Genomic DNA, 22,563 nt, shown 5'->3' on the forward strand with positions numbered 1-22,563 from the left:
TAACCTGTCACCTAACTCACATGTAATAAACCCCTTACGAAAAATGGCCAAACGAAAGACAGAAAACAGGACCTTTCAAGACAGGGGGGGATACAAACTCTGACCCCAGAGTTTGATGAACTTGCATCTAAGAAGAGATGCCAAGTATCTGGTTTAGACCCAGGTGCATCAGAGTAAATCACAGTGTAGCAAGCTAAGTTTGGATTAATATTTTCTTGGTTAACTTTGGACTGTTCATAGTTGAAAGATTGGATTTTCATTGAAGCAAGTTGTGATTTTTTTGACTTGTTGGCTTGTGAAGAAAAACATTTAAAAGGAGCTTAAAGGCTATAGAGAAATATTATTATTGAATATTTTAGTTCTCATTTGTTAATGCTTCTTCTGGAAAGAGTTTAACCCAAACTATTATTAAACATTTATTTTAATAAGAAAAAGTTTAACATTACATATGTTGAAAGAAGAGAAAACATGCAGATGTTGTTGAAAATTTTCAATAAATATTTAGTTTGGCCCACGACTTAGTCCAAGTTTTTAATTTTGGCCCTCTGTGTATTTTAGTTTGACACCCCTGGTCTATGTTCTATAATCCACCAATCCAAATTTCTAATAATCTGGCACCACAAAAATCCATGACGCGAGATTATTGAGTTTTATTGAAGTGTATGAGCTGAACTCTGCTCAAAAGTGGAAATAGAAAAACAAAACAAGCCATTTTCATCAATAGTTTCCAAGAAACATTCCCTACCAGAAAGATAAAATGTGAAAGTTGAATTGCAAACCAGTTAAAATCTTTCTGATCAAAACATGCCTGCAGGAATAACAGTTTTCCATTGAATTTGAAATCTTGCCCTGAAATAAGATGGCACCTTACCCCAGCGACTCTGATGGGAATAATCAAATATTCCCATTCAGAACTTCTAAAAATAGAACAACAAAACAAGAAACATAAAATCAAACTCACCCAACATGGAGATGTTAGCTGAGTGACTCATTTTTTTAAAGACAGATTGCCAAAGAGCTTGAAAAATTTTTAAAAATTCATAAATCCCAGAGTTGAACACATACAGTTGATTACATTTTGTAAACTGCACAACACCCCATTTTTACATGAAGCACTTTCACCCTCATCTTATATTCCCAAATATGTGGGTGCCACGGTTATCAAAGAGGTTAGCCCGACGCTATTACAGTGCCAGGAACTCAGGTTCAAATCAGGCACTGCTTACTTGTTCTCCCCTGTGACCTGCTTGGGTTTTCCCTGGGTGTTCCGGTTTCCTCCCACCCTCCGAAACCTACGGGGTTGTAGCTTAATTGAGTGTAATTGGACGGCACAGGCCTCAATGGCCCGATACAGAGTCAGAATTTATTGTCATGAATATGTCACGAGATTTGTTGTTTTGCGGCAGCGTTGCAGTGGAAACATTGATATAAAGCACCTTACAAAATAAATAAACATCGTACAAGAAAAAGTCAAAGTCAGTCTGTGTCTGTGACTTATTGTCCATTCAGGACAATAGTGGAGCGACTTTAAGGCAGATGAAACCTGTCTTTACAAATCGCTAATTTTCACTATAAAAGGGCCTATAAACTTCCAAACTGATCAAAGTGGCAAATATCGACAAAATAGTGACAGTAGACAATAAAAATAATCAAGTTAGTTGTTAAAATCAGAATATTCATAACTAATTTTCAGTAGAGTTTTAGAAACAAATCTCTGATGGTAAATACTCAAGATTCTTTCTTGGGTTGTCACTGCTGCTCCCTTCACATCCACAGACTTTTTAGCAAGTTGATTGATACAGTGAATGAAAAACTCCCTGAAATTTAAAAACCTTTTGCCTTTGATTCAGAAATCCTTTGACATACAGTATCCGAGCAACCTACATCACAGTCAACAATGAGTTAATGGCCTAAGATTCAGCTCCCCCTTTTCCTCGCTCACTCCCTCGAGAGGGTCAAAGGCAGAGCAGGGTCCTGCACCCAGAGCCAAGCGAGGACACTGCAACCGGCTGCATGAATCATTGTGCTTTGTGACGGGATGAATGAATCCCTGCATAGGTTGTTTGAGGTGTAAGTGAAGAGAAAAAGGACAAGGCAGTGCTTAGCCTTGGAAAGCAGGGAAAGTTCAAATGATTTTTTAAAATCCCCCTATGGTGCCGTAGTTATTAGTAATATTGTGGGGAATGATTTGTGATAATGCTTGCCAAATCTGGGTCAGATTGGATAATCTAATTGAGATACACCACGGTAACAGTCCTTTCCAGCTCATAAGCCTGCGACACCGAAATGCACCCATGTGACCAATTAATCTACTAACCCTGTACGACTTTGGAATGTGGGAGGAAACTGGAGCACCCAGAGAAACCCCACCCAGACATGGGGAGAACAGACACACTCTTTAAGGGCAGCATCAAATTTGAACGCAGGCCACTGGCGCTCTAATAGCATGCAAACCGCTAACTCTGTCAGCTATAATAAAACTAGTAAGATTTCTACTGTCCAAGTGATAATGGAACTGACTCATGGAATTGAGTGGTCAACTGCTTTGTTCTTAAATTGATGAAAGATTGGAAAATAGAATTTAGAGACAGAAAATTCATGATCTTTTGAAATGACTCTGGTTATAAATGTATGCATTTATTTAATTGGTAAAAACAAATAAACTCAACATAGCCCAGCATCCCAACTCCCTGCCCCCAACTCATTTAACATGGAAATCCACCTTAAATGTTGTTATGGCAGCAAGACACTTGGATTTTGTCAAGTGATATTGCATCAGCACGTTGTCATTTAGCATGACAATTTAATCTATGACATAATTGAAGAAGCCAGACCTTCACACTCCACATCACAATTGGATGGCAATTTGAGTAAATCTATGAGTGGATCTTGGCGCCTCACAGTTTGGCGGGCAGCAACCTCCTTTGAAGAAGACCGCAGAGCCCACCTCACTGAAAAAAGGCAAAGGAGGAAAAACCAACCAATTTTCCCCTGCAGCCGCTGCAACCGTGCCTGCCTGTCCCGCATCGGACTTGTCAGCCACAAACGAGCCTGCAGCTGACGTGGACTTTTTACCCCCTCCATAAATCTTCGTCCGCGAAGCCAAGCCAAAGAACATGAGTGGACAGTTAGGTTAAAGAATCACTCTTTAGGAGTGATTGCAGTTGGTTGAAACATCTGAACAGCTTTGCTTTGAAATTAGAACAATTAAAACATTGTGGACTGAAAGATCAGACAGAAACATTTAGAATTTTAAAAGGTCTGTCTTACCCTGTTGATCTTGTCGAGAATATGTAAGCTGAATGAACAGCTTAACGGATACAGTAACATTGATGCAAAGTAGGTAGTAATTGTTCAAAGGTAAATCTGTACTTTTACAGTTTGAGCTGTTGGGCACAGCCACTGAGCCTCATTCTCAGGCCCCTCCCTCAAGTGTGCTACAGCACCTTGTTCTTTAAACGCAAACCAGTTATCGTCAGTTCTCTTATCCCTGGCTTGGGATAGTTTGGAGATTAGCCAATAGTCATAATTGTTTACTGAACTGCACGCCATGAAGATTTCTCTCTAGATATAATATAGATTAAAAGAATTGATTTGCCAAATGGCAAATCTTTGCCTTTACAGCAGGCAAATGTTGAAGTATATTGTGCATTTTACATTTTTTGTATTCTTACATGACAGTAAGAGACCTTGAATCAACTCCTTTGAACATTCTCTCAAGAAACTGCAGAAATGCTTTGCCCTTCAAAGTTGTATCCAGTGAGAACGGAATTCTTGTCTTTCCAAAGCTCCGACTGGAAACGCCAGTTGCCAGCATCTTAGCAGTAGGACCTGATAAATGGTTACCAGCTGTGCAGCTGGAGATGACCACATGTGACCTGAAATGGCTGCCAGGCTCCATGGTACTCCAAAACCCAGAAAAAGAGAAGCTGTTTGCAACTCCCTGGTGAATTACAACACCCTCTACCAACAAACATCACTAACACTCATTCTTAGACATATGGAAATTTTGTTTATTACATTCTAGTCCATTAACATTTTCACCAAAAGCCAAAGGGATTTTGCCACTGTGATAGTACAGATCTATCACCAATGTACATAGTGTATATAGTTACTGTATCTAGACTGTGCTTACAGCGATTGGCTGAGAGCTAAGCCACACCTATTGTTTGGGCCTTAAAGGGTTGTGTCCCTAGCCAGGTCGGATCATTCCGGACTGGTCGGCCACCTGTGAAGAGCTCCGGTCTTTTGCTAATAAAAGCCTTGGTTTGGATCAACAAGTCTTTGGTTCTTTCGACGAGCTCTACAGCCACATGAAGACCTAGTCTGCTGAATGGGTAAATTCAAATGCTGACATCACAGAGTACAGTGCACATCACAGTGAGATCAGATATCACTTCATCCCCTGAAGAAATTTCAAGAAAGAACCTGTACGACCAGCTTGAGAGAGGAACATGGAAGTAGACTAACCTGTTTTACCATGGATATGCAACCCACACACATACATTTCCCATCAGGAAGGTCTCAGGGCCTTCTGCTTCTTTCAGGAACATAGCTCCAATCAGTTCTCCTCCATCTACCACTCTCTCAGGGGCTCCCTGGTCTGCTCTTCCCTCGCCATCATTTCTTCCACCATCTTAGGCCATTTCTCTGCAACCACAATCAGTGCAATATTTATCCCTAAATCTCCCCCATCACCTCCACCCAGAACCACAAGCAGACCTTGCAGCTGAGGCAGAGTCCCATGTACATCTCCTCCAACCTACCCTGGGCTCACACTAATCCCATGTCTCAGCCACTTGATAAAGAATTATTGAAAGGGGGCTTCTGCTGCAGTAAGTAGGCCAACAAAGAGTTAATGCTGTAGTAGATTAAGCAGTCCACAGATGCATGAGTAGAATGGAACAAGAGTATTAAGCAACAGGTATGGTGTATCAAAAAGTTGCTGGGTTGTAAGTCACAGAAACTGTGAAGAACAGAAGAAGCTGCAAAGGATAGAAGTAGCAAACACATTCGATTACCACTGAGCCTTTAATGGCATATGTCTAAGGGATTATATAAGTTGTACAAGGACACTGTGTATTCTGAGTGGGGATCTGTGCAAAGCACGAGTTACGCTGTTTACTCTTTCTTTGTATTTCTCACTCCCGCTAGCTTAATACAATAAAGAAATTATCTACGCACTGTGGTTCTGCTGTTGTTTGTTTTATTACATCGCAGGTCAACTTCAATATTGGTGTAGTCGGCAGGATCTTGCTGGGACACCTGGGTACCTCTGGACTGAGTAAGCGGCAGACCACATTCGGGAGGCACCTTCATTCCCTCATGTCTGACTCCTACGTTGGCCTCTGGGAGCACAGTGGTCCCTCGTCCAAGGTTCATTTGGAACAATAAGTGTTCATTTTGGATAAGAGTTTGTATAGAATAAATTTATTTGGAAGATTACAGTAGTACTACAGGGTTCTTTTGGAATACTTATGAAGTAAGCAGAGTCTGGGTTAAATTTAAAATTTGATTGGTGGCAGATAAGGTCTGGATAAATTGTAATTTGGATGAGCAGACGTGCAACAAAACTGGACAAACATTAGATAAAAGTGATGGGGGGCCCCAGGGCAACAAATGTGTTACTTGCACCCAAAATAGCAAAAGCAATATCGACAATTGTCAGCAGTACTAACAACAAGATTAGGCAATGAGGAGAGGCCGATCAGTGGTACATGGGTGATTTTACCCTGCAGCAAATAAACGAAGAGAGCAAGGAGGTGCCGTACTGAAAAATGCTCACAGACAGAGAAAATGAGCTTTGATTAAGAAGCAGGGATGCACGTACCTGAACCAGAGCCACCAGAAGATATGGGTCAGCTTTTCTGGGAAGAAGAAATGGATCGGCTGCTGGTGCCAGAAAATAGATCACACATGCCATTCCCTCTATAGTGGCAGCCTTCCGTCACCCCTCTCTGCACAACAAGCTGAACTCTTTGCTCTAACCTGCGTCTGCATTAAAGGAAAGGATATACCCCTTAACATTTACATGGACTCACGAGACGCATTTGGAACTGTCCATGATATTGGTGTGTTGAGGCAGCATTGTGGATTCTTGACCTCCTCGGGTGCCCCAATTTAAAATGCCACGTTTGTGTCGATCCTGCTGGCTTCTCTGTCCCAGTCTTTCCACCTGGCAATAATTAAATGTGATGTGCACACACTATAGCCCAAGACCCCATTTCCCTGGGGAATGCCCAGGGCCAGATTAACGTAGTAGCGAGAGTAGCAAATGCTACAGGCCCTGTAATTTCAAAGGCCTCTGCTGATCTTTTTGCATTTGTTTTCAGATTCCATTGATAGTCTGTATTAATAACCCCATTTAAAGGTGATAATTGGCTAAGGTCACTAACTTTAAATTTAATCGGAGTTATTAACACAGACAATTTCACAGTGATGGCTCAATGTGGGGGCAATGGCCGTCTTGGTCATCCATAATATCCTACACAGCTGGAACTGCTCTGCCATTCTCAGCACCAGGGAAACACACAGTGGTTCCAGCTGTGTAGGGGATTATGGGTAATGAAGACTGCCATTGATCCTGCATGCCACCAGCCACTGTAAGTATTGTTTTAGCAAAACAAGTTTTAATAGGCCAGGGGAGTGGAGGGCAGAGGAGGGGAGATAGGAGAGGGAAGGAGGGGAGAAGGCAGGAGAGGGGAGGGGTGCAATTTCATTGTAAGTGCTTCCCCCCCTCACCACACATGAGCCAGCCGGCACAATTTAGGACCCTTTTAAAATATTTGCTACAGGCCCCGCAATACCGTAATTTGACAGTGGGAATGCCCATGCAGATGTCACCCTCAAAAACTGCTCTATCCATTGACCCATTACCATCTATTCAAATGGAGACAAACATCTGTTGAATTGACCGGTCCCGAATTGAACTATAGAAACATCAGGGGTACATCAGAAATCCCAACACTCAGTTATGGACCACCCCAGCTGGACAAGTCTGTGCACCTGATGTATTTTACCTGTGTCGCTTAATTATATACATGCAATGACACATTAGGTAAAGAGGGAATGATAGGAGTGGCTCTACAAACGTGGTGGCACCCTAGTCTGAGAAAAGAGACACAAAGAAAGGCACAGGAAAGAATTATCTGTCAGAAAAATAATCCCAGTAAAGCAATGAATCCCCTCTGGGTAGGACATGAATGCCTACAGAACCGTTTGAGTGTATACAGATTGATTTTATGGAGTTGCCTAGAGTACATTAAACTTTAGAATTTGTAATATGAATTTGTGTATTTTCCTTAATCCTAGCTGTTATAACCCTCAGAGTCCAGCTGCAGTGCCATCTCCATGATAGATGTTCTGTATGATTAAAGGGTATTGCTACCATAGGATTTCCTTGACCACTATAGGTTGGTATATGGATACAGGTCCAACAGCCGGACTCATTCATAGTTTCATCAAACATTAAGGACATGCGTATATAAGTATTATCATGCCATTCCTAGTTAAATATCGGTTTTGTAGACTCCTCCTCCTTTATCTAGTCATTCACTACAAGGATGCCCAAAACAAAGCCCAAAACATGATAAGTAAGCCCATTTGAGAAGAACTAAACAGTGCCTACTAGAATCCCTGCAAAGGGATATCTGTCTTTGAGGAAGATGTTAGAACATCATTCAAGAGGGTGAACCCTCACAAGGTGTCAGGCCCTGACGGCATATCTGGCAGGATACTGAACATCTGCACCAACCAACTAGCTGAAGTGTTCACGGACATTTTCAACCTCTCAGTCAGAGGTTCCCACATGTTCAGAAGGGTATCAATCAACCGGGTGCTCAAGAGGAGTAGTGTGAGCTGCCTCCACGACTATGGCTAGAAATGCTAACATCTACTATAATAAAATGCATTGAAAAGCTGGTCATGGCCAGAATTAACATGTATTTAAGCAAAGGTCTGGAGCCATTGCAATTCCCCTATTGTCATAATCACTCCACAGCAGATGCAATATCGCTAGCTCTCCACTCAGCTCTAGAACCTCAAAAACAGCAACTCATACATACTCTTTATCGACTACAGTTCGGCCTTCAACGCCTCAGTGCTGGACTAGAAGCTACAAACTCTAGGCCTCTGTATCTCACTCTGCTACTGGATCCTTGACTTTCTCATGGGAAGACCAGTCAGCATGAATTGGAAGCAACGTCTCCTCCTCAATGATTATTAACATAGGCGCACCCCAAGGATGCGTGCTTAGCCCACTGCTCTACTCACCATACACTCATGACTGTGGGGCTAGGCACAATTCCAATGATATCTATTTTTTAAATTTTCAATCTTTTTATTAATCATATTATAGCTAAACCATACATGAGGAGAGTAGATAATCAAAAAGAGGAAAAATATCACTGTATGACATCATACGATATAACATACTGTTCTCAGCTTTCTGGTTAGTCCTTCCAAACTGCATCACCTCACACTTAGCCAGATCAAAATCCATCTGCCACTTTTCTGCCCATCTCTGCATCCTGTCTATATCCTTTTGTAACCTTCAACAGCCTTCAGCTCCATCTACAACTCCTCACAACCTTCATGTTGTCCGCAAACTTACTGACCCATTCATCCACCTCGTCAACCAAGTCATTTATTTTTTAAAAAATCACAATGAGCAGGGGTCCCAGAATAGATCCCTGCGGCACTCCACTAGTCACTGGCCTCCAGGCAGAATACTTTCCTTCCACTACTACTCTCTGCTTTCTTCCTGCAAGCCAATTCTTTTTATCCACACAGCCAAGGTTCCACTGATCCCATGCCTCTTGACCTTCTGGATGAGTCTCTTGTGGGGGACCTTGTCAAATGCTTTGCTAAAATCCATGTAGACCACATCTACCACTCTACCCTTATCAATTTGTTAACTCCTCACAAGACTCAATTAGACGTGAGGCACAAAGCCATGCTGACTATCCTTGAGTTGACCTTAGAGCAGCTAAGGAGGGAAAAGGAGCAGCTGGAGCTGGAAGCAAATATTGCTGCTACTTGGGCCAAAGTGAGGGTACAAGGATTCTCCAGTGTTCGTCCTAACTTACCTAAAGTGCTCGATGGTATGGAGTCATATCTCGAGAAAGGACAACAGGAAAATAAAACATTTAATGTTAAGGCAGATCCTTTTGTACCACAGTTACACATGGACAAATCCTCCCAAAGCATGGTGTTACCCATCCACAAACACCAACAATAACAACCGCAGACTGAGCTGTAGCTCAATTCCAATCTCTCACCTCAGCTCCCTTGACATTCCAGTCAAGCAGCAGAAATCTGGGTGAACATGCACATGTGACATCTCCAGCAACAGTGGAGCCATGGAAAGGCAAAATGAAATCACTGCATTATTAATTCAGTTACAATATCTCACTTCCATGCCCAAGAAGGAGATTCAGGTATTTGATTGTGACCCGCATCAGTACCAAGTGTTCAGTAAATCTTTTGAACTCAGTATTGAAAGTAAGAACAAAAACTCCAGAGATTATCTCTATTATCTGGAACAGTGCACAATAGGACAGCCAAGGAGTTGCCTACATATGGCCTCGGACAGAGGATTCGCTACAGCTTATAAGGAGAAGGTTCTTTCATGGTCATCAATAAAACCAGATGACACAAAGGCTCCACTAAGAGGGTGTTGCAATGCCATAGAAGATATCAACTACATGCTTGAGCTGGACATGCCTGCTAATATGCTAGTCATCATAAGGAAGTTGCCCTACTGGCTGAGGGATATATGGAGAACTGTGGCCTGCAAGTTCCAGGCAGAACACAATCAAAGAGCTACCTTTAAGGATATGGCAGATTTCCTTGAAAGGCAAGTAGAGATTTTAACAGTTCTGGTATTTGGAGATATCAAAGACACTCCAATAATGAGCGAAGGTGTAGGAGGTCCAAGTCACAGTCTTATCCAAGAATGAAAGGAAGTACCTTGGCCACCACTGTGACAGCTGCAGATCAGGAAAACGATGAACGAACTAAGGAAGAGGAGAGTTTGCCTGCTACGAAGAGCTGCTTGTTCTGTGGAGGTGGACATGCTTTGGAGATGGGTCCACATAGTGAGAAGATGGCTTTCCTAAAAGGAAAGGGCGTATGGTTTGGCTGCCTGCATCAGCAGTAATGTATGTGGTTGAAAGCATCCCAGAATGCTGCATATCTACAGTTATGGACCACACGTAACGAGCGCAGCAATAGACAATGAACCAGATAGTGTTTAATTTTAAAACACTAATTTTATTTCTAACTCTTAAACTATAATCTTAACTTTTAAACTATCTTTAACACTAAATCTATCCCCAACTATGCACAGGTGTACTAGTGTATGTGTGTGATATACCCAAACCATTACAGTCCATGCCAAAATCTAGAAAGTTACTACAGGTACATGATCCTTTATCCGGAACCCTTGGGGGACAGTGTGTTCCGAATTTCGGATTTTTCCGGATTTCGGAAAACCCACCCAAATTGTTCTGCCGTATCCACCCCCCACCCCCTTCCAGATGTCTCCCCCAACAGCAGTACCTTGGCTGCCCAGACGTCTCCCCCAACCGCGCTTCCTCAGCCGCCCGGCCGCCTCCCCCATCCGTGGTCCCCTGGCTGTCTCCCCCGACCGCCGGTCCCTCAGCCGTCTCTCCCGACCGCCGGTCCCTCGGCCGCCCGGCAGTCTCCCCCGGCCGCCCAGCACTCTCCCCTGGCCACCAGTCCCTCGGCCACCTCCCCTGACTGCCGATCCCCACTTGCCGGACTTTGGATCTTTCAGGATTTTAGATGTCCAGATAAAGGACAAAGTTCAGTCTTTTCAGTTCAGTGTAGCAGCGCAGGCCTTTGAAATTTGATGCCCAGAACTAATGTTGAACTGATGGGAAGACTGGAGTTGTGGGTGATACAGACTCACGAATTCTTCTTGTGTTACCTTCGAAAAATGCCCAACCACACAAGCTGTGGTCACAACACTCCTGGTCCTTTTGCAGGCGAGACTCGAACTGGGCAGCCTCGACAAAGCTTCCAAGACTCTGGCACCGGTCTCTCCAAGTGACCTTCACTGTTAGTCACAATGAAAATGAAGCTCTTTGCTTCTCAAAAGACCCTCCCGGCATAGGTCAATCCACCGAAAAGACCCAGTCATTCACAGAGCAGGTTTTGCTCCAAATTCCACGAAAGAGCTGCTTCAAAAAGCTGTTTATGTTAGTCTGAATGGTTTTCCCTTTGCAAAATCACAATATCTGTGCAAATGCATCGAATCTGGAACAGACTGTCACCAGCCTTCCCTCAGTTCTTCCAATGTATCAAATTGTCACTGGGCTGTGACTCGAGTTGTGATGGCATTTGTGTCAGATGTTAAATGTTAACTGTGACCATTCAGTTCCTCCTGTCTGTACTATACTTTACAGTGATCATCCCATTTTAGTAAAATGGGAGGTCGTAATACCACAAAAAAAGAAGAAACTGGAAAAATTGTTGAGACCATTCTGGACAAAAAGGGACTTGAATGTCAGGATCTGATCAAGACCAAAACCAGCTTTCTGAACAGAACCATCAACAAAGTCTGCCTTCTACAGGAGACAGAGGAACTTTGACAAGTCCAGAACTTACTTTATTCTGTTGTTAGGACCTTGCCCCTTGCTCACTACACAGACTACAGGCGTAACTGGTCCAGAGTGGTGGTAAGGATCACTCTTTTTCAAGGCTATGTCCTGGTACCCTCTGGCCTTATGAAGAAAGAAGAAAGAAAATCTACATAATATTGGAATGTACTGTGATTGTTATTTATAATTGTGTAATTATTGTTAGCAAGCACATTACAATATTATCAGAAATATTTCATTTACCAAGTTCAAGAACCACAAATGTTACAAGTCTTTTGTGTTAATTAATAATCCGTTTAAAACTCATCTGGACTTCAATCCGAATTCCTTGAATGCACCAAAGTACAGAGCCCACTTAGCCTCCAGTGGCTTTTTTAAGGAAAGTAGTCGTTACACTCCATCTTGACTGTCTTAAGATTGATCCATTCAAAATTTCAAGTTTATTTTATTGTCATGAAATAAAACAGATGTAATATTACATGAAATTGCATTTAGTTTTCCATTAGGCAGTCAAAGATTTGCCAAGAGTAGAAATTGCCTGGCACCCATTGCAGTAAGAGAAAGAGAAGCAAAAGAAAGTCCCTTCTTAGTCATTGAGCGTTCATGGATTCACCAACAGTGTTCCCACAGCCTCTGCAGCCATATGGACTTCAGTCCAAACCATTGGCAACCTGAGATCCAGATCCAAACAGAGGTTGGATCATGTCTAATCAGACATGATTAGGAAGCCTCCAGTGCCCAAGGCCCCACAGGAGCCCCCTTTGCCCTCGGTTCCCTCTACCATCCCAGTTCCGATACCTGGTACCCCTTCAGCCAGTGTCGAGCCAGTCTCCAGCAGCCCATATCCTGGAGTGAGTCATTTGACCACAAGTCGCCAGCAGTCCACATCTTGCGTGGGACCCTTGCCTCAAGTTGCCAACAGCCCACCACCTCTGTGTTCTTCATCCGGAAAGCCCCTCACTGGTCTACCACCATGGTCACCGTCCTGTAGGGTAATCTCCTTTGCTTCACCTTCTCAAATGGGAGGCGTTCTCCCCATATTCTTGTGCTCTGCACCAGCCCTCCGCTTCCCTGGTTTTCTTTTAAATGTGCCCCACATTCCACTCACTTCCACTCTTTTCAAGGTATTAGCCAATCCACAAGTTGCTTGTGAACCATAAACGTCAAATCTGAACAAAGACCCAGAATAGAACATTGAAATCGGGCCCTCACACTAACTGAGTAACTCTGACTGTCTACCTCTCATTTACACTAATCCTAAATAATTCTTTATTTTACTTTCCCCATCTCCCATAAGAAAAGACCAATAATTAGTCCCATAAGAACATCTTTTATGTCCTTTCAAATGTGATCAGGCAAGCCTTGAGTAGTCCCAAACAATTGATGCACTCCACAGAACTGTTTATCTTACCAGCTGTTATTCTTTTTAACGAAAATGCACCAAATATCTTCCTGCAAAAGGTAAGTCCTTTCAACCCTTGCTGGAACAGTTCCACGGTCAATTAACTTGGTAAAAAAAAAATAACGTTTATGGGTAGATTCTGTTAAATTGGATGACAGCTGATTCCACTTGCTCATGGCATCAAACATTAAAAACTGGTTACAATTATAGTAAAAGCATTCAAGAATCAGAACAGAAACTAGAATGAATTAAGATCACCTTCAGTTCCACTGTACTTTACTGAACTTCCGTGAAAAGAAAATGAAACTTCAGAGATCATAAGTGAAACCAAAATTGTGACTTGTTTGTGTTACTCACTGCTTGTGACCAAACAAGGAATAGCCACTGGAACATTCCCTGGATATCTCTTATTTCAGATGCTGATGTAAATGTCCAATCCAACAGTTCACGTATTGATTCAGGTTTCCAACTTCATAGAACAAACATGATAGTTACATTATTTGTTGTCTGCTGCTGGGTCATAGGCCTGGATGGAGATGATGGGGGCATAATTAATAAGATAATAGGGCAGCCATTTAAAACTGAGGTACTGTCCTGGGTAAACTTGTACCTCTCACTTTGTTCATTTTAGATTGGTCACAGTGTTTGAGCTACCGAAAGAAAATAGACACACACGCTGAGAGCACTTCAGTTTATACAAATCTTTATTACAAATTCTAAAGCTAATATCAAGCTACAATGTGTAAGCTCTTCCCAATTATACTTATCAACACCTGGACTGGTCCCAACTGCTGAGGCAAGGCAACGACTGCACACTTGTAGTAGGTTGTCGGGGCGCTGGTAGCAGCTTCTCTACCTCCCCCGACCAGGATGTTGGCTGGATTCTAGAAGTTTTTCTTCTTGCTGAGAGATGTTGCCACCTCTCGGAGAGTCTCAAACTTCAGCAGCGGGACCATGGCTTATATTACCCAAAAAATTGCTTACCCAAGCACCTATTCCCAGCACAAAAAGAAAGATAAGCAAGCAAGCTAGCATGCCGAGGCTTCTATCGAATAACACAACTTTCTAGCTTATCATTTTGAATACAATGGTTTATTTTGCTTCAAGGTTAGGTCGCTGTCTGACAGTCTGTGACCAATATACTAACAAGCAGGAAGATTAAATGTTCTTGGTACACAGATGTCTTTTTGTCAGATAACTGCATCTCTGGGCCCCATGGTAGAATTTAGCTTATGTCTGCTGAGTCTCAAGCAGGTTACTGATTCTCAGCCTTGCAGAAGCAAAAAATATGGTTTAAATCCTCCAAAACGTCCTCGACATTACAAATCCAATTGCTGCCACCCCTTGGTGACAGTCTGTCACTTACGAGACCTAAGAGTACAGAAGGAGCATAAAAGAGAAATCAAAGCTACAATATCACAAAAATAAGCAATAATGCGAGCAACCAACGGAGAATATTGTGGCCCAACCCCCCCAAATGTACCAGTTAACCATGAAAAAAGATTCCAACCAAGGCTCAAACTATCCTTGTGGGCCACAATACCCAGACGCTGGAGCTCACGAACAGACTTTGAAACATGCTAAACAATAACAGAAATATTAGTGGATACATTGGGAACATACGACCCATATTCAGAACCAACAATGGCACACGTGCCACTCTGTTTTGCTAACAGAAAATCCAGGGCCACTGACGGCAGAGAGTTTGTGATTAAGGTCATTAAGGCCCTGACTGACAGACAAAAGGGCAAAGGATGTCTCATGTTAGGTCTGCTTTGTTCATGAATGAGTGAGTCAGACACCAGACTGAGTCGAAATCAAGGTTCTTTGTTCTTTATTACCGGATTGTAACACTTGCAACTAACAGTGTTAGTTGGAGAAGGCGCATTCTGCCGTTATCAGCAAGTGGTGTTTTTTTTATACCTCAGGATACGTACTTAGTAAATGATCATACCATGACATTGTCCAATGAATAAACTGTTGCTATCCTTCTCTGTTAGTCTGCTGCTCATCATTCTTGTTAGTGCAAAGCTTATCTTGAGTGGACATCTGCATTCTGTTACTCCTTAGTACTGGGTGACTCCTTCTCCGGTCCCATCTCATGATGTTTTTACCTTACACTCATTGGCAATAGAGCTCATCAGATCATATAATTTGTAAACCTCTAGGGAAATGCAAATAACGCCATTATGTGGGATCAAGGTGCCAAAGAAAATCTCAGCACCGGAGAGGGCACGTCTATGCCGAAGGACAGGGGACATACGCATAAGCGAGGGATGGTCCTGTAAACGGGAAATATGGTGTAGGTAGGGGATGGCGTATGCCAAATAGCAGCAACCATCCCAGGTAAGGGGTAGCCAGGCAAAGGCGTGAGACCCACAAAACCAATAGGTCCCGTTCACAGGGTGCTTGGAAATAAAAGGGGAATATGCCAGACAATCACTGAATCCCAGTGGATCGACAGGCTTGTCGGGGAACTTACAAAAGCAGACAGAGCCCTTCACATGTTGGGAAACAATAAAATAGTGGGGGGTGTCATATTATAAGGGGGAGTAGGAATATGCCATCCTCAAAAAATAGCCAAATCACTTAGACTAAAGAACTCGGCCTCCTCAGGCTCAGATTTATTAACATCAATGTAAACTCTGCCTTTGGAGGGATCAAAATATTTCCATGCAGCAACCTCCTTTCGGGTGAAAGGAATGGGGATCATGGGAATGCCTGTACAATCAGAAATATTCAATCGGTGAGCGTATGCATAGGAAACATGGAGAAAGGAATTGTCGGACAAATCTGAAAGAATGTTTGATGATGAAGTAGGCCACCAACCCTCCACAGAACCGGAATCCTCCCACCACTTAGCGACAGGAGGTGCAGAGTTATTACAAGATACAAAGCGGGTACAAAAACGACCATCACAGAAGTAGGGGGCGACCCCTTCAGTTGTTCCATCCACAAACAAAATATAGGAACTGAGACTGGCAATAACATATATAAGCTGCACTTGAGGCGGTGACCGAAGACTTCCTTGGTGTAATGCATCGGGCCGTGTCCCCCACGGGCAACTCTCTCAGAACGTCCTCGACATTACAAATCCAATTGCTGGCACCAAAGCAGCTGTTAAGCCAGATCAGCAGGAGCGCAAGACAGAGGACCTCTTTCTTTCGGCGAAACATCTCGAGACCAATCCTGCCGACTACGCCAATTGTCCTGGGTAAACTTGTACCTCTCACTTTGTTCATTTTAGATTGGTCACAGTGTTTGAGCTACCGAAAGAAAATAGACACACACGCCGAGAACACTTCAGTTTATACAAATCTTTATTACAAATTCTAAACCTGATATCAAACTTCAATATGCAAGCTCTTCCCAATTATACTTATCAACGCCTGGACTGGTCCCAACTGCTGAGGCGAGGCAACGACTGCACACTTGTAGTAGGTTGTTGGGGCGCCGGTAGCAGCTTCGCCACCTCCCCCAACCGGGACGTTGGCTGGACTGTAGAAGTTCATCTTCTTGCTGAGAGATATTGCCACCTCTTGGAGAGTCTCAAACTTCAGCAGCGGGAACATGGCTTATATTACCCAAAAACTGCTTACCCAAGCACCTATTCCCAGCACAAAAAGAAAGATAAGTGAGCAATCTAGCATGCCTAGGCTTCTATCGAATAACACAACTTTCTAGCTTATCATTTTGAATGCAATGGTTTATTTTGCGTCAAGGTTAGGTCTCTGCCTGAAAGACTGTGACCGAAACAAGCAGCAAGATTAAATGTTCTTGGTACACAGATGTCTTTTTGTCAGATAACTGCATCTCTGGGCCCCATGGTGGAATTTAGCTTATGTCTGCTGAGTCTCAAGCAGGTTACTGATTCTCAGCCTTGCATAAGCAAAAAACATGGTTTAAATCCTCCAATCCAGGTGCCCAGAAATCTCTTTCAGAGTTAGTAAATCTGGAAACTGGAGACTTCTGGAGACCAGATCACTCGATGTATCTAAAGAAACAGTATATACATAGAACACTACAGCACAGTACAGGCCCTTTGGCCCTCAATATTGTGCTAACCCATATCTTCTTTCTTTGGCTTGGCTTCGCGGACAAAGATTTATGGAGAGGGTAAATGTCCACGTCAGCTGCAGGCTCGTTTGTGGCTGAAAAGTCCGATGCGGGACAGGCAGACACGGTTGCAGCGGTTGCAGGGGAAAATTAGTTGGTTGGGGTTGGGTGTTGGGTTTTTCCTCCTTTGTCTTTTGTCAGTGAGGTGGGCTCTGCGGTCTTCTTCAAAGGAGGTTGCTGCCCGCCGAACTGTGAGGTGCCAAGATGCACGGTTTGAGGCGATATCAGCCCACTGGCGGTGGTCAATGTGGCAGGCACCAAGAGATTTCTTTAGACAGTCCTTGTTCCTCTTCTTTGGTGCACCTCTGTCACGGTGGCCAGTGGAGAGCTCGCCATATAACACGATCTTGGGAAGGCGATGGTCCTCCATTCTGGAGACGTGACCCATCCAGCGCAGCTGGATCTTCAGCAGCGTGGACTCGATGCTGTCGGCCTCTGCCATCTCAAGTACTTCGATGTTAGGGATGAAGTCGCTCCAATGGATGTTGAGGATGGAGCGGAGACAACGCTGGTGGAAGCGTTCTAGGAGCAGTAGGTGATGCCGGTAGAGGACCCATGATTCGGAGCCGAACAGGAGTGTGGATATGACAACGGCTCTGTATACGCTTATCTTTGTGAGGTTTTTCAGTTGGTTGTTTTTCCAGACTCTTTTGTGTAGTCTTCCAAAGGCGCTGTTTGCCTTGGCGAGTCTGTTGTCTATCTCGTTGTCGATCCTTGCATCTGATGAAATGGTGCAGCCGAGATAGGTAAACTGGTTGACCATTTTGAGTTTTGTGTGCCCGATGGAGATGTGGGGGGGCTGGTAGTCATGGTGGGGAGCTGGCTGATGGAGGACCTCAGTTTTCTTCAGGCTACTTCCAGGCCAAACATTTTGGCAGTTTCCGCAAAACAGGACGTCAAGCGCTGAAGAGCTGGCTCTGAATGGGCAACTAAAGCGGCATCGTCTGCAAAGAGTAGTTCACGGACAAGTTTCTCTTGTGTCTTGGTGTGAGCTTGCAGGCGCCTCAGATTGCTCTCCATTGCAGGCAAAATCTTCGCTAGGATTCTCCTAAACAGAATATTACCTAGTGTCATCGAGAATGTTCTCCCAGAATCACAGTGCGGCTTTCGCGCAAACAGAGGAACTACTGACATGGTCTTTGCCCTCAGACAGCTCCAAGAAAAGTGCAGAGAACAAAACAAAAGACTCTACATCACCTTTGTTGACCTCACCAAAGCCTTCGACACCGTGAGCAGGAAAGGGCTTTGGCAAATACTAGAGCGCATCGGATGTCCCCCAAAGTTCCTCAACATGATTATCCAACTGCACGAAAACCAACAAGGTCGGGTCAGATACAGCAACGAGCTCTCTGAACCCTTCTCCATTAACAATGGCGTGAAGCAAGGCTGTGTTCTCGATAACCCATATATTCCTTTAAAAAAGAACTAAACCCTCCCTATCCCGTAACCCTCCATTTTTCTTCCATCCTGCCTAAGAACCTCTTAAATGTCCCTAATGTTTCAGCCTCCACCACCATCCCTGGCAAAGACCATTCCAGGCACCCACAACCCACTGCATAACTTACCCCTGATGTCTCCCTTCACTTTGTACTCATGTCCTCTGGTGTTTGCCATTCCTTCCCTCCAGGTGCTGGCTGTCCACATTACCTATGCCTCTCATAATCTTGTAGACCTCTATTAAGTCTCCTCTCATCCTTCTATGGTCCAAACAAAAAAGTTCCAGCTCTGCAAACAATGCCTCATCAGACTTATTTTCCAATCCAGGCAGCATCCTGGTAAATCCTCTCCATAACTTCCACATCTTTCCAATAATGAGACGACCAGAACAGAACACAATACTCTAAGTGTGGTCTCACCAGAGATTTTGAGAGTTGCAACATGACCTCTCTACTCTTGAACTCAATCCCCCTATTAATGAAGTCTAGCTTCACATTGGCCTTCTTAACAATCTTATCAACTTGTGCAGCGACCTTGAGGGATGTATGGATTTGGACCCCAAGGTCCCTCTGTTCATCCACACTTGACCATTAATCCTGTAACCCTTCTGGTTTGTTCTCCCAAAATGCATCACCTCACACTTATCCAGATTGAAATCCATCTGCCACTTTTCCACCCAAATCTGCATCCTGTCTATATCCTTTTATAACCTTCGACAAACTTCAGGTCCATCCACAACTCCTCCAACCTTCGATTCATCCACAAACTTACTTACCCATCTTTCTGCCTCTTCATCCAGGTCATTTATAAAAATCACAAAGAGCCCCAATACACAGATCCTTGCAGTACTCCATTAATCACCGACCTACAGGCAGAAAACTTTCCTTCCACTACTACTACTCTCTGCTTTCTACCTGCAAGCCAGTTCTTTTATTTACACAGCCACAAAGGTTCCATGGATCCCATGGCTCAAGACTTTCTGAACGAGTCTCTCATTGAGGACCTTGTCAAAATCCATGTAGACCATTTTTGCTGCTTTACCTTCATCAATTTCTTTTGTTACCTTCTCAAAAAACTCAATTAGACTCGTGAGGCACGACCTTCCCTTCACAAGCCCATGCTGACTATCCTGGAGTAGACATAGATTCTATCCTTAAGAATCCTCTCCATCAGTTTGCACACCACTGATGTAAGACTCACCGTCTAGAATTCCCAGGATTCTCCCTATTACGTTTTGTAAACAAAGTGGACTATATTTGCCATTCTCCAATACTCTGGAACCTCCCCTGTGGCCAAAGAGGACTCAAAGATCATAGCTACTGCCCCAGCTATCTCTTCCTTCACTTCCCACAGCAACATGGGGTATATCACGACCAGCCCCAGGCACATCAATTTTGATATTTTTAAGAAGGTCCAACACTGTCCAGCACAGAAACCTGTTTTATTCTGACCTCACCCTGATCAATGTCCTTTTCTGTTGTGAATACTGAAGCAAAGTATTCATTTAGGACCTCCCCAACCTCTTCCGCCTCCAGGCACATGTTGCCTTGCTTATCCTTTAGTGGCCCAACCTTCATTCTCATCATTTTCTGTTCTTCACATATCCATAGAGTGGCTTAGGGTTCTGTTAATTCTACATGCTAAGGCCTTGTCATTGTGGTGTGCTGTTATACAGAATTAGACACACACAAGGTAAAGACTGTTCAACAGGCTTTAATCCACAAAAACTTCCACAGAACCAGGCTGGCTGTGGCTGCAGCAACTCTGTGTGAGGCCTCAGGAGGCCTGCACAAGCTTATATCCCGGAGGGTGATTGACACCTGACCGGGTGGGGCTTGATCCATTCAGGATGACTGATTGACAGCTGGCCAGGTGTTGTCCTGCCCCTTTACACTCCTGCAGGTACAGAGGTTGCCCCCTGCAGTAGGCCAGTGATGTACCACCACAGTCATGCCCCCCTTCAAGCTCTCCTAAGCTCCTTTCTGGCTACCATATACCTCTTGAGCCCTTCCTTTTCCTGCTTCCTATATCTAATATATGCTTCCTTCTTCCTCTAGACTAGTTGCCTCACATGTTTCGTCAACCATGATCACCTTTTCCTACCATCTTTTCCTGGTCCCAGTGGGACAACCTATCCTAAACCCAGTACAAGTGGTCCCTAAACTTCCTCCATGTTAGATCTGTGCTTTCACCCTTAAATATCTGTTTCTAATTTACTCTCACTAGTTCCTGGCTCATCCCATCATAATTAGCCCTCCCCAAATTAAGCACTTACCAATTTTGAATGCCTTTATCCTTTTCCATAGCTATGCTAAAGCTCAGGGAGTTGTGGTCACTCTCACCAAAATGCTCCCCCACCGAGAGGTCCACCACCTGACCAGGTTCATTACCCAGAATTAGATCCGATATGGCCTCTCCTCTTGTCAGCTGGTTCACATACTGTGTCAAGAATCCTTCCTGGACACACCTGAAAAACTCAGTCCCAACTATTCCTCTTACAGTAAGGAGGTGCCAGTCAATGCATTTTGAAATATCAGAGAATTGAGGACTTGGTGCAGTGGGAACAGTTTCAATGTTTACAAGATTTTTAGAGAGCACATGGACAGGAAAGGATTAGGATAAGGTGCAAGTGCAGGCAAATGGGAATATAGTATCTCAAATTGGCAACTTGGTCAGCGTAGGCCGTAGACAGAGGGAGCAAAAGGGCCTGTTTCTGTGCTGTTTATACCTGATTTTCTGACACAATGAGACCAGCTATGATTCTATTGATTGGCAGGCCAGACTTGGGTGGCCTACTCTTGTTCATGTTTCTGGTGTTCTTCCTCCTGCTCTTCCCTCTCCACACTGACTCGTACAGAGGACTATGTATTTCATTGTCACTCAGCCCATCTCCCATTGATCCTGTCTGTTACTAAAATCAGGGATGAGATTTGGGAGACGCCTGATTATTCTGGTCTCTTCTCCTGAGTAAGAGGAGAAGAGACCAAATGCATAAGCCCTCTCCCAAGTTTGGTTGTGTAACTGATACAATTCCTGCTGATTTCATCGCAGATTCTTCTTCAGACATCAGAGGGTCCATTCACAGACTGATTTGACAACACTAATTGCAAATCTGAACAATGGATCATTTCATGGTACCCAGAAGAACACATTTTCCATGTGGACAAATAGACAGGAACTGGGAATCTTGAATAAACAGCAAGAAGCTGGAGAGACTCAACAGGTCTGGTGGCATCCCTGGAGAGAACTGGGCAGTCTATGTCTTTGGTTGGGATCCTTTAGAGAGAGTTTCAATGCACGCATTGAACAGTAGGAACAGGAGTTCTGGTGTAGATTCATGGCTTCAGAATGGGAGTGTGGGATCCAGGGCACTGGAGTGTGAGAGGGTGTGGGATCCAGGACCTCGGTGTGTGAGAGGGAGTGTGGGATCCAGGGCCCCGGTGTGTGAGAGAGAGTGTGGGATCCAGGGCCCCGGTGTGAGAGAGAGTGTGGGTTCCAGGGCCCTGGTGTGCATGAGAAAATGCACTGGGATTAATCAAGAAAATGTGCAAACTTTTCAAATTTCCAGTTGATTCCATATCTTCAAAAACTAATTATTAACAGTAAAAGGAAAAAGCTTATTTTGATATAAAGGCATTTTTGATGAAATCTTACCTTTTCCACCTATCTCATAATCAATTTTATTCCATATTTTAATTAAATGCTTCAGTATTCTTGGATCTTTAGCAATTAACAATTTTGAGTTCCATTTATAAATAAATTCTTGCATATACTGCTCATCAATTTTAACTATCTCTATATTTTCTCAAACTGAGGATTTATTTTAGTCAAACATTCCACTAATAAATTTCAATTGCACAGCTTTATAATAATTCTGAAAATGTGGAAGTTGTAAACCACCCAATTCAAATTTTCAAGTTAATTTCTCCAAGGGTACCCTAAATATTTTCCCTTTCCATAAAAATTTTCTAACAATTGAATTAA

General features: G+C 43.5%; 1 protein-coding gene across 3 annotated transcripts in view; it reads right to left on the reverse strand.

Moving 5' to 3' along the window:
* The window catches only part of LOC138741453 (S100P-binding protein-like), a 70,311-nt gene extending 57,021 nt beyond the window's left edge, over positions 1-13,290 (reverse strand). Inside the window, exon 1 of one of the 3 annotated variants that reach the window (XM_069895589.1) lies at positions 13,036-13,290. The gene's annotated coding sequence lies outside the window, so the exon portion shown is untranslated. Of the gene's footprint in view, positions 1-1,884; positions 2,084-10,951; positions 11,323-13,035 lie in introns of those variants that run through there. The other 2 variants (XM_069895587.1, XM_069895588.1) reach the window with 2 other exon arrangements.
* Positions 13,291-22,563: the final 9,273 nt, after the last annotated feature.

The sequence above is a fragment of the Narcine bancroftii genome, chromosome 8, assembly GCF_036971445.1.
Source record: "Narcine bancroftii isolate sNarBan1 chromosome 8, sNarBan1.hap1, whole genome shotgun sequence".
In the NCBI taxonomy this organism is placed as follows: Eukaryota; Metazoa; Chordata; class Chondrichthyes; order Torpediniformes; family Narcinidae; genus Narcine; species Narcine bancroftii.